This window comes from Suricata suricatta, chromosome 11 (genome assembly GCF_006229205.1).
Source record: "Suricata suricatta isolate VVHF042 chromosome 11, meerkat_22Aug2017_6uvM2_HiC, whole genome shotgun sequence".
Lineage (NCBI taxonomy): Eukaryota > Metazoa > Chordata > Mammalia > Carnivora > Herpestidae > Suricata > Suricata suricatta.
Genome location: NC_043710.1, coordinates 5,035,311 through 5,048,638, shown reverse-complemented (window position 1 = coordinate 5,048,638; position 13,328 = coordinate 5,035,311). Strand labels below are relative to the sequence as shown.

Below are 13,328 nucleotides of genomic sequence, written 5' to 3'. Positions count from 1 at the left end.
ATGTGCTCCTATGCATCAGCATTTCTGTCTCTCTTGGGTAAATCCCCAGCAGTGCTATTGCTGGGTCATAAGGGAGTTCTATGGATAGTTTTTTGAGGAACCTCCACACTGTTTTCCAGAGCGGCTGCACCAGTTTACATTGAAGACATGGCTCATTTCTATAGGTTAAAATTTATTAGCAATGTTTGCTCATCTTGTGGAACACTCACAGAACAAGTTACTCGTAATCCAAGGTTTTACATGTAGTTGAAAGAAAAAAGAAACCAGAATTATAAATGCATATTATCCATGTGCTAGGAGGAATGCCCTCTCCAAAATGCCTCCCTCACCATGCACCTAAACAATGCAAAGAACAAAACCACTCAAACGTCACCTCTGCAGACGTGCGGTTGGGTGTAAGGTCCCAGCGCTAGCGGGCAGTTTCAGCTTCTAAGGGAAACTGCGAGTTACCTGGAAGCCGGTTCTCTCATAACCAGCCCGGCCAGCCCACCTAACGGCGCAGCACGGGGCTCGTCTAGGCTCACTGCATGGACAACACGCTGATCACTCACTCGGACACCATCAGCGGCTCCTGCCCTAAGATCGGGAGAAAAGGGAAGGCCCTAAGAGGCAACAGCTGGGGAGATTCAGCTCCGGTATTAGGACTCTGCTTGATCCCTCTCTGGACAGTTTTCTCCAGGTACGTTCTCAGGACTAGCTGCTCTGGTCGCACACAAACTCAATCTTTTCAGGAAATTGTGAGCTGGGCATCCCGTTCCAATCCCCTGCATCTGTGCCTGTCCACTCTGTCTCTTCAGCTAGGTGAGCATGGCTGCTTTTCCAGCCCTGTGTCTCAGGACGGAGGCAGAGTGGAAAACGGGAGCTCCCGAGGTCCTCTCCCAGAGCAACCCTTCTTCTGGGATACTTCATATTTGCCCCTTCCTGCCCATGGCCACCTGGTCCGTGGGTGCATCAGGGATGTCCAAGCTTCAACAACTGCCTCTCGGAGCTTGCTTCCCACGCTGGGACCTGCCTCTTCCCATCTGGGCCAGCCAGCCCTACTTCCAGAAGAGCTCTGCAAAACCCCATTCACCCGTGGGTGGTCACTGGTTCCAGCATCTCACAAGTTTCTCACAGTCTCCAATCCCAGCAGGCAGCTGGGCATTCACAGAATGAATCCCCCCCAAGAGCAACCATTGTGTCAACAGGATTTCCTAAGTGCAGGGTCCTGTGGGCTCAGCAGAGAACACAGCAGACACAAATCTCCAGCCTTGGGGGCTCCCCTCCTCCTCCTCCTCCCGCCAGCTAGGCTGGGGCATCAGCCCTCCCAGCACCTGGCTTCTCTCTTCATCAGGACTCTTCTCCATGTGCCGCCACTTGAGTGCTGGCCTCTCGTCTTCACCAGCCCGAACAGGACCCCTTGTTTCAGGGCCAGCTCCCCCAAGAAGTCCTTCCTGAGAAGTCACCCACCTGACACAGGGCCCTCAGCTTGCATGCCCTCAGACTCCTGGGCTCCACTCTCTGCATTGTGTTCCCCTATTGATATGGTTTGAAGAGTTAGGGTTTGGAGCCGACGGTCAAGAAAGAGTTGAGATGTCTTTGGTGCAAAAACGTGGTTTTAGGGGCGCCTGGGTGGCTCAGTCGGTTGAGTATCCGATGTCAGCTCAGGTAATGATCTCACGGTTTGTGGGTTCAAGCCCCGACAGTAGACAGCTCAGAGCCTGGAGCCTGCTTTGGATTCTGTGTCTCCCTCTCTCTCTCTCTCTGCCCGCCCCCATTCATGCTCTGTCTCTCTCTGTCTCAGTAATAAACAAACATCAAAAAAAAATTTTTTTAAGGTAGTTTTGTTAAAGCACAGGAGCAGAGGGCAGAAAAGAGCGACGCTGTGCTGTGAAGGGTGACTGGCTGTACACCGGGGAGCTGGCAGAGGGGAAGAGAAGAAGTTTCCAAAAGGACTTTACGTGCTAAAGACTCACAGAATCCTGGAAGCCTAGCTATTGTCAGGCTAAGGTTGTGTTTGCCCCCTTAAGCATTAATATCAGGATAGCTGGGGATAATGCTTTCCCAAAGCTTTAACATTAAGACAGTTGGGAGTTCCTGGAGAATGTCAGGCTCTGCCGGGTTTCAAGTATTTGTCAGTGGGCTGTAGGTCATAAGGAAACTTAATTTTATCTACATTTCTTTCTGCCTTTGTTTCCCACAGCACTGCGACTGTTCTCCACCAGCGCCACCAACACAGCCACCATGCTGACGGGTGCCACTGTATAGAAGTGGTTTTGTTCAATCCCCCCAAGGGCCCAGCGAGGAAGGCTTTATCGACCCTATTCCACAGAGAAGGAAACCAAGGCTCGAAGGGGCTCAGGAACGTGCCAGGAGTGACAGGGCTGGTAAAGGGCTAAACCCAAACTCCAGTGCAGACTGCAGAGCCCTGCTCTGGCCACCTCTCCGGCGCGCCTGCATCTGTTGTCGTCACCGTGAGCATCGCACTCGGCACAGAAATAGCCCTGAGCGAGCAGCGCTGTCAAGAGGTGCATGGCCAAGGGCAAGGGCCATGTCAGACCCTCCAGTATGGTAAATGCTTGAGGAAAGAACGCTTTCTCGAAATACTGCACAGCAATGACGTTTGCCCTTCTTAAACCATTCAGTCAATTATGAAATGCAGGATTAGATCACGGGGCATTTATTCTGCCAAATATTCGAACTGTCATTTAAGATGATGGGGAGTTAAAAAAATAAAAAGGGGGGGAGGGAAAGATGGCTCAGGTCAGTAAAAATACAAACAGCTGCTTTGCCACCAGCTGGAAGAGAACAGTCAGAAGCCTGGAAGATTGAGAAAGTCCTAAAGATTGACCAAAAGGGCCCTCGCCTCAGCCTCGAGCAACACGACAGGGAGGAGACGCGGCTGGAGTGAAGGTTCCCCGCTGGCCCAAGTGACAACTAGTGGCTCTTATGGTAGAAGCTGCAAACGGCTTAGATGAAGTAAAGTAGGAAAGACTGAGTTTCAGGGCAGTCTCTTGAGCCATGCGCCCAGTGACAGCCACGTCACATTCTAATCCCCTGTGGAAAAGCAGGAAGAGCTCGAAGCCAGAATTCAGGTGCCACTTTCAAAGCTTGCCTCTCTGCCTCTTAACTGGCAGAGCTGGCTGAGTCACTGAGCCCCTCTAACTTCTGTCCTGTCATCCATACACAGCGAAACCATGACCTTCACCAGGGCCAGTACCAACTCTCTGATGAAAGGATGAAGCTTTCACGTGCTGTCCACATGTAAGGAATATTACCAACAACAGAAACAACAGAACATCGCGAGGTGACTCCCTAGTGTTGGGATTAGACCCTGATATTTATTGAAACCATGATGGCTAATGGGCAGGAGAGAGGCTGCTGCTATGAGATTATAGCAGTTGCTGTTTTTCTTGAGGCAAAACTTTCTTTTTTTTTTCTGTATCCTAAGTCCCTTCTGCTATCCCCAAGCATTCAATAACATTTTGTGAAATGTCTGGTAATATTTCTTGAAAGCTGTACTTTGAGAAGTTATTAAACTGGTCAGTCTGCATGTTTAAGGCAAAATGGTATGAACAGAGAGGCAAGAGCCCCAAAACCTGAGAACGAGGTGCCACGCAGGGAAGAGTGGACAGACAGCTGCTCAAGGAAGTACGCAACCCAGGCAGATTTCATTCAACGAATATTCGGGCGGGCCTATTATGTAGGTTCTAGACTTGGTAAAACATACAAGCACTCCTTAGATATTTCTATAAATACGTGGGGCGGGGAACTTGGTAAGACTTCCTGCAGATTAAGTGTGAAAAGACCTTGAGTAATTGTTATTTAGGGACTAAACTGACAGGTTGTCCCTGAAGACAGATGAGATCAGAGCTATCTCAGACTCAAAGGTCAAATACATTAAATGTTTGCCTCATATGGCATCCATGTTTATCCTACTTCTTCCATGGTCTGCAGGGAGAAATGAGCTCTTAAGCGCATTAAAGATTGATTGTATATGATGAGTTGTTTAGCTGCTTTCAAGATTCTTCGATTATGATATGCTCAGGTGGGGCTCTCTTTTGAGTTTTCCTATTTGGAGTTTACTGAGCTTCTTCAGAACACAAACTATTATTTTTCATCCAATTTGGGAAGTTTGGGGCCATTATTTCTTCAAATATTCATTCTGCTCCGTTCTCTCCAGCCTCTCCTGCTAGAACTCCCATTATGTCCATGTTGCTTAAAAGAAAGCCACAGGGTCACCCATCTACTGGCTTAGTGGGTAGAGCAGGGGACTCGATCTCAGGTTGTGAGCTCAAGATCCATGTTGGGCCTAGAGCTTACTTTATAAAGAAAGAAAAGAAAAGGGTACCCAAGTGGCTCAGTTGGGTAATCATTTGAATTCGGCCCAGGTCATGATCTCTCAGTTCATGAGTTCAAGCCCTACATCCGGCTCTGTGCTGACAGCTCAGCCTGCTTCAGATTCTGTGTCTCCTTCTCTCTCTGACCCTGCCCAACTCCTTCTCTGTCTCTCAAAAATAAAAGAAATGTTTAAAATATTTTTTTTTACATAAAAGCTAAGAGAAAAGAAAGCCACAGGCTCAAAGTGGAGTCACTTGCCCCCAGAACAGCAAACCAAGACTTAATTTTTCAGCTTCAACCTCTCTAGGAGTGAAATCTTAAACCAATCAATCTGGAATTTTCTGGTAAGCACCAAAGACATAATCTGTGACATGGGCCTTTCTAAGCCCAGAAGAAAATAAGGTAATCCAACCAGTAACACCCCCTACTCTCCTTCTAAGGGAAGGTGACCTTGTCTGGAATAACCTTTTCTTTTTTCTTTTCTTTTGCTAATAACTCCTTGCCTCACACTCCTTCTGATAAATATGGTAAATACCTTCCTTGAAATACCTGGTAGACTCCTCAGAGCCCCTCTACTTGCTAGATGGGATGCTGAATCGTTTAATAAAGCCAACTAGATCTTCAAATTTGCTCTGCCTGAATTTCTGTTGTCTAATGATGTTGGATAGCTTCTGAGGCTCTGGTCATCATCCTTCAATCTCATTTCCTTCTGTGCCTCAGACTGGGTAATTCTCAATTGACCTACCTTCTTCAAGTCTATGGATTCTTTCTTCTGCCTGCTCAATTCTGCTAGTGACCTTTTCATTTCAGTTAGTATATTTTTCAACTCCTGAATTTCTTTCTGGTTCTTTTTTTTTTTTCATAATTTCTACCATCTCTATTTGGTAAGACACTATTCTCATACTTGAGTTCTTCAGACATATTTAACAGACATACTTAAATGTTATAAAAGTATAACATTTGAGCTCTCTTAGTGACTTTTTTTTTTTAATGTTTACTTATTTTTGAGAGTGAGAGAGAGAGACAGGCCAAGGATCTAAAGCAGGCTCTGCACAATGAGTGCAGAACCCAATATGGGGCTTGAACTCTCAAACTGCAAGAAAATGACCTGAGCCAAAGTCAGACGTGTAACCGACTAAGCCACACAGGCACCCCTTTTAGAACAGTTTCTATCGACAGGTTTTCCTATGAATGCACCACTCTTTCTTGTTTGTTTGCATGACTCCTAGTTTCTGCTGAAAATAAGATTCAACCATTTCTCTTGAATAAATGTACCTTCAATTGCTGCAAGCCTTTATTTCCAGAGTTCTGAAAAAGATGATTTTGACGATTTTTGCCAGTTTTTTCATTTCTTTATGGAGGACCATCTTTTAAGAAAAGTCTTTCTTCCACTATTCCCCAGGAATCTAGATCTTGAATGGCATTTAGAAAGAGGCTTTCAGGCACACCTGGGCGGCTCAGTCAGTTAAGCGTCTGACTCTTAATTGGGCTCATGTCATGATCTCACAGTTCATGGGTTCAGCTCTGTGCTGCTGGGAGAGCCTATTTGGGATACTCTCCCCACCTCAGAAAAAAACAAACTTTAAAAAAAAAAAGAAAGAGAGAGAGAGAGGTTTTCATTCCCCTCTAAACACTTTTTTGGAGAACAAGGGTAAAAGAGAGGAACTCTGATACTTAAATACCCTCATTTTGAGCCCTAAATAGTATTATAAATTGCACCCTTCTCTATTTTTTTAAAGCTGATTACTGAAAATTAAAAGACACAGCAAAACAAAAAATTGTAAACATGTAATTTTGTAACCCCAGCATCCGGGAAAAAAAATATTGGCAGAGCATTCCAAAATAACCAAAAAGGAGATGTTACAGGTTCTGTGTTATAATATACCTTCCTCAAGAAAAAGCATCATGGCTCTTGTTCTGGAATAATACACTGAACATTAGAATGGCTAAAATTCAACAGACTGACCATATCCAATGTCAGTGAGGATGTGGAGAGACTGGAACTCTCACACGTTGCTGTTGGAAAAGTCAGATGGCATGGCCACGTTGGAAAAAGGTTGGGCACCTGAAGTTAAGCATACGTCTGCTCAATGATCTAGACACTCACCCTTCTATGCCCAAGATAAAAGGACATCGATGTCTACATTCATTCATAGCAGCTTCACTTAGAACCACCAAAACCTAGAAACCACCGAAATGCCCAGACAGGTGAGTGGAAAATAAGTGATGGGTAGCCACATAACTGACTACTACTCTGAAACAAAAAGGAAAGTACTGATGGATGCGACAACATGGGCAAATCTCAAAATAATTATGTTGAGTAAAAGAAGCCAGACAAGAAAGGACACACTATAGGAATAGGACTCCACTCACGTAAAATGCCAAAATATGCAAACTAATCTCTAGTAACAGAAAGCAGTGCAGTGATTATTGGGGATGCGGGAAGCAGGGTTGTGGGGGGAGGAATTACCGAGAAGCATGTGGACGCTTCTGGAGGTGATGGACAACGTTCACCGTCTTGACTGTTATCTTACAGTTACACAGATGAATACATACGTGAAAACGCACACATCATACACTGAATATGTGCAATCTACCATGTTAAAAATACCTCAATAAAGTGAAAAGAACAACTTCAAAATGGCAAAACATAAAACACTATCAGGATAAAGACAAGTTAGCAGTCAGTTTAATTTATTAGGTTTAAAGAAATTATTAAAGCATGTTTGCTAAGCAGAAGAACTGGAAGTATTAAAACAATTAAAGAAAGCTGAATGTAATTTATAAATTCAATTTACAATTTTCAAACGAGTTAAGGTTGCAAATGGAATCAAGTATTAATCAAAAGGTCTCTTCAAACTGTTAAAATTTTCTAGAATCATAAATAGAACAGAAAAATCTGTAGGCTACACTGAAAAGCTAAACTGAAAAGACTAGGGGCACCTGGGTGGCTCAGTCGGTTAAGAGTCTGACTTCAGCTTAGGTCATGATCTCACAGTTCATGAGTTCAAGCCCCCCATCAGGCTCTGTGCTGACCGCTCAGAGCCTGGAGCCTGTTTTGGATTCTGTGTCTCCCTCTGTCTCTGTCCCTCCTCCACTTGTGCTCTCTGTCTCTCAAAAATTAATAAACATTTAAAAAAATTGTTTTAAGTTAAAAGAAAGAAAAGACTAGCCCTTGGGATGCCTGGCTTGCTGGGGTCATGGGTTTAAGCCACTCACTGGGTGTACAGATTACTTAAATACATAAACATTAAAAACATATAAATATTTTTAAAAATAACAAAAAACTAGCTCTTAAAGAAGTCGTTTTGAGTTTGTAACTTTGATAAGTTAAAAATCAATTTTTTTCAACCAAAGTAACTTCCAAATAATCTTTGCATTACACGAAAGCCCAGTGGGAGGGGAGAGGTGTGGCATCAGAAACCACACCCAGGCATTCTGGTCACCTGAAACTCACCAAGTCACTTAGTCTCTCTGGACTTCAGTTTTCTCATCCATAAAAGAGGAATCCAGAATAAACATTTAATATTAATGATTTCCTATTAATAAATTTCATACTGACAAACAGCACTGGGAGAAGCATACAGTGATGTGCAAATACAACAGATTAGCAGCATGATGTCACTCCGCGAGTAACTGCGTCTCTCCTAGACCCTGGCTGGCCAGTGACAGGCTTGGGAAAGGTGACACACACATCCTCAGAGACTAACATGACTCAGCACAGCCGGATCCCGGAATTTTCCCTAAGGCCTCAGCGGGGGACGGGCCACATGTGGAGTGTGGCCCCAGTGTACACACAGCTGGTGGAAATGTACTTAGAGCAGTCTTGGATACGAGACCCACCCCTTCTCTGACCTGCAAGCAAATCAGGATAGGAGCTAAGGGACACAGCTATTGGGGGGTGCTGGGGTGACCTCTGTTACACCTCTGGCATACTGCTTTAAAAAAAAAAAAGAACCCAAAACCTCCTCCCCCCTCCCTCTAGGATCACCAAGGAGACCGCAAAGGAGGAGGGCAGGGTAGCAACCTTCCATGGAAGCCTTCCTCCCAAGAACTAAGCAAAACTCTGGGGAAATCAGCAGGGACTTACAGACGGGTGCCAGACAAACCTTAACAAATTAGATGACCTGATACGAGGCAGCCCTCCTGGGCAATCATTTTCCCTTGCTGCTGATGGATTTGGGGAAAGATATCCAAGAAAAGGGGGGTAAGGTCAGAATCTTGGATTCTGCTGATCAGCCTTCTCTGGGCCCCAATTTCTCAGCTCCTTAAGACAGATGGTTTGGGGCCTTCACCCAGCTCTTCCACTTCTCACTGGGATGCAGGTAAAAACAAGAACATTCAACTCTAACGACCAAGAAGAGGAAGAGGAGAGCAAGCAGAGAGAACGGGGCAGTGGAAACTCTGTGGAGGGCAGAGTCAAAGTCCAGAGCCCTTTCTACTCCATACCCATTTGCCTTTATTCCACATGCCATTCATGTGATGAGAACTTGTTTTTTAAGTAGGCTCCATGCCCAACGTGGGGCTTGAATTCATGACCTTGAGATCGAGAATCACATGCTCCACAGACTGAGCCTGATAGGCGCCCCCAATTCCACCCACTTTTCAAAGCAGACGCAATCCTAGAGTGGAAGTGGCCACATCTGGTCCAAGACTTAAGACAAGAGAGGACTGTGGGAACACTTCAGGAGGCAGAACAGGCCCAGGTCATGAAGGGCCATCTGAGAAAAGTCCCTACAAAATGGGTGGAAACCCAAGAAAAATCTCTACACAAAGGAATCTGTACTCTGAGCACAGACAGTGAGTACTGGGGAAAGCTGTCCCTGAGCCACAAAGTCCCCAGGGCACCTGGCTATAAAGTGAGGAACGCAACCGGCCTGCCCGCGGCTATGGGGCAGGGCAGGGTTATCAGTGTCTGAAGTGCAGGGAAAATGCTGGACAGAGAGCGAGCTGGGATGTCTGTGTGCCCAGCAGTCGGAGACAGGCCTGGATCACTAGGCAGACTCCGGCCCAGAGGGCCTCGGCTTTAGGCTGTGGAGATGCACCCAGATCAGTGTCCCAGGGGAAGCTGGGTGGGGGAAGTGGGCGGTTGTTCAGGACAGCGCTGCCTGAGCACTGCGTGGGAGAAGGGCCGTCATTCACCCCTCCGCCCCCTCATCGTTGTGACTCCCAAAGGCTGGGTATCATTGGAAACAATTGGAAACACATGTCAAGTGTTTTGACAGTCAGCTGACAGGGCCACCTCCTGTGCCTGGCTCCACGCTTCCGTGAGCCCCCCACTGTCCACTGCCCAACTGCCTGGTGTACTGTTGACTCAAGGGGTCTTCTCAAAGGGTGCGCAGCCCTAGACATGCTTCCGGTGGTTCTGAGCCACTGTGCCACCTTCCCCTTGACCGGCTTCCCTAGCCACACCTTCCAGAAGTAAGGCCTCCTGCTGAGACTGCCAGCTACCAGCTGGGGCTCCATGGGGAGCCAGATGTCACTTTCCTCTGTTACCCAAGAGAGATCAAGAACAGACGAGGACCGCTTATATTTTCCAAAACTCAGAGCTTGGCCTTTTTTATTTATTGAACTTGATGAGTGACATGCCGGAAGTACTAAAATCTATGACGTGCTCCTGAAGGTGACCCGCACGCATCCCACAGGCCTGGACTCAGGCACAAACTCACCCTCAGTGTCCTGTCAGCTCTCAGAGGCAGTCGCTATCTAGAGTAAAAGAAAAAAGAAGTGTTATCCTTCCTCCTCCAGGCACTCCCCCAGAGACCCTAGGGCTGCAAGAACACAGATTTAAAAGCCAGAGTACTGATGCTTTGCTCCCATTCCAGGCGGCCTCAGGTGGGGACCAGACAGCCCAGGGCTGACAGCGCCCTGCCTCTCCTCCAACTGTCTGGGCCCCACCGTGGCTGCTGGGCCACCCATTCCCATCACCACTCACAGCCTGTTTCCTCATCTGTGAAATGGGAATAAAAACAACATCCAGCTCCTAGAGTTTCCGATGAGGTAACGTGCACAAAAGCACGGGCACCAAGCCTGGTACAAAGGACGCTCTCAGACGCTGGCCAACGTGCTTAGTAAGAAGCGTTTAAGCAAAACCCTTTTCTGGCACCCACTACACAAGAACAAGAAGGTCTAGAAACTTTTGCTGTATCTGACGTGTTTCCTCTTTCTGCCCACCTCCATCCAGCCCCAGGCCCGGTTTCTCTGCAGAGCTGTCTCCCCTTTGGCCTCTCTGAGCCTGGTTCTTATCTCACTAAGCAATGTGACATTAAGAACTGACCTGAGAGCTGACAGGTCTGCAGTTTCCTGCAGAGACAACACAGCCACCCCCCCCCCCCGAGAGCACCAGGGCCCTTGTTTAGGCCACGGAAGCCCATTGCTATCGGAGTTTACAGACCACTTGTTTCTGAAAGGGCACACCTATTGGTCAGCTCTAGCCACTGGTCAGTAAAGAGCAAAATGGAGACACAGGCCAGGAAACCATCAAATGGGCTGAATCCATGTTCTAACGAGCTCAGTGGCCCCAATAGGTTGTGTCAAGGCTAAAAATGAATGTTTGGGGCATTCAAATCAATAAAATATTTATCGAGCACATACCTTAGATGAGGCAGCCTGCTGGAAGGCACAGGCTGGGTTTCCAAAAGGCCAAAAAGCAAGTGGCTGAGGACTAGCTAACAGAGAATGAAGACGGGGGAATACACGAGAGGGGGCCAAGTGGGGACTCGGAGCCTGGCAGCCTGGGGTGGACCTGCACGTGAGGACCTAACCGTCCCTTTGCTGGGGGGTCGTTGTGATGAGCAAAGGCCGTAATAAGTGTGTGGGGCTAGCAGGGCCCCTGCGGCCCTACAGTAAGAACTCAGTAAAGGCTGGCTTTTAGGATGAATAACAACAAATTGTTTATCATTATTATTATTATTAAAAGAGACAGCCCACATCCAACTGACTAGATTTGGAATATATTTGGGAAAATGTAGGAAAACTGAGTTTTGAAGAATAATTTCATGTCGACAGGATACAGTAAGGGAAAAAAACCCTGCAGGAAACGTCACTGAGGAACAAGCGTGGAGGCAGGACACCAGGACACAAGTCTGGGATGACAGCCAGCTGTCTCAGGTGAGGGTACCTTTGGTGTCAAAGGGAACAAAAAGCCCAACAGACAGGATGACGTCTTTGTATTCAGTAGGTGAGAGGAAACTGTTCTTTCCGTCGCGTCCCGCTGCCCGCAACCATGCCCTAACTCCTTTGGCGGCTTGGCAGCGTACCCACAACTGAGACCGCAGGCAGCTGGAGCAAAGAGACTGAGGGATGGCCGGGCGGGCCCAGGTGAGGTTTCAGAGTAAGCAGGCAAAATGGCCCACTTGTGCAAAGGATGTCCCTGGTGAAAATCCAGCCGCCAGGGGCACTCTTTCTGCATAAACAGACTAGGTAGGGGCCCCTTCAGAAGACGGTCAGATGCTGTTAGGAGGCAGCCACGGAGCAGGTCTACGCCGATCCTCAAGGAAAACATGGACTTGGGTGAGGCATCCAACTTCCACACGAGCATGCGAGCCACGGAGGTGCTCGGTCTGGGGCCTGCCCAGGCCTTCCTCCCAGATTCACTGCCGTACAAGAATCATCCTTACGGCTCCCAAACGGGACTCCTTTCCTAGTGCCCCAACTTCCACCCTTCCTTCCTCACTGGTTTCCAACTTGAGCCATTTCCAGCAATTCACTGAAACATGTGTCAACACCACTGACAGGGTACAGGGCAGAAGGACACAGAGACCTGACACTCGGAAAGACCCTGCTCTGAGGTCCACCCTGCTATGGTCCCAGGGCCTCTGCGAGCAAGGCTGGGAGACCTGGCACCTAGCACAGCCCCTGGGGTACCATGGTGCCAGCAGTGGGACAAGGAAAAAGCTAGAAGCAGGACAAAAAGAAAGCAGGGGTGGGGCAAGCAGCCTGTATCGCTACATCAAAGGCTGCCAGAATGCAAGAGGCCATCGCCATGGGGGCAAACCTCCTCGAAGGACCATCTTGGAAGCAAGAACTGGCACAGACAGGGTCCATCAAGCTGGAGCAGGCGTCGGGAGAGAGAACTAGAAATAAGGCGCAGAAGGGACTTTGGGACAAACTGTGGAAACCTTGGCCGACCTAATTCAATCCGAAAACCAGATATTGAGCAACTACTGTGAGCAAAGCCCCTTCCAACAGGGCAGGGCAGCCACCCAGAAATTCAGGACGCTTGTTCGCAAGATGCTCCCTGGGACCCAGACACAACCGGTGGCTGGGGGCCCAACCCAGCACCCGCGCACCCCAATCTCTCTTCTGACTTTGCCGCACCAGAGCAAGTGCCCTCGCCTTGTTACAGCTCTTAGGGAGGCCTCCAAAGTGACTGGCCAAAGTTCTACTCAGTTGGGAAGTGCTATTCCCCCCACATTCCTCGGCCTTTCTCTTGCAGGTTCTGGTGGCTGAAAACTCATCTCTCCTCCGTCATAAAACCTGGACTGACTCAAACCCAATTAGAAGGAGGCTTATGACTCACCTCCTCCCATAAAGCCTTCCCCAGTCCAGCCTATTTCTCCTCTCCCAAGCCTCAGTGTGTGGTTTGCCCTGATTTGTGGGTCTTTGCTGAACTTCCCCTTGCACGTCCCCCTAGGGGCCATCCCTGAGCCACACAGGGCTCTCTACAAACATCTGTTGCAATGCTGACTCGCTGCTTAGATTGTTTCTTTGTCTTTCCCCAGCTTGCCGGCAGTCCTAGGGCAAGGATTAACCTCATCTCCCAAGCCTTCCCTCGATGCCCATTCTAAGGCTCCCAACATAGAAGCTGTGCAAAAGAATGCGATGGAGAGTTCCAGAGTCAGGATGAAGAAAGGGCAAACAGAAAAGTTGTCCCTGAGAGTAACTAGAAATGCTGAGCCCATCGACCCCCACTGTGTCTGCGCCGTGGGCAGAGGAAAGGTGGCAGGGCTGCTGGTGGCAGGGAAGGCAAAGACTTCTCGGTAATGCTAGAGGCTCTTACTGTGATG

General features: G+C 48.0%; 1 protein-coding gene across 1 annotated transcript in view; it reads right to left on the bottom strand.

The window, feature by feature from the left end:
- The window catches only part of PC (pyruvate carboxylase), an 89,512-nt gene extending 79,472 nt beyond the window's left edge, over nt 1–10,040 (bottom strand). Inside the window, exon 1 of the mRNA XM_029915408.1 lies at nt 9,990–10,040. The gene's annotated coding sequence lies outside the window, so the exon portion shown is untranslated. The remainder of the gene's footprint in view (nt 1–9,989) is intronic.
- Between the last annotated feature and the right edge of the window lie 3,288 nt (nt 10,041–13,328).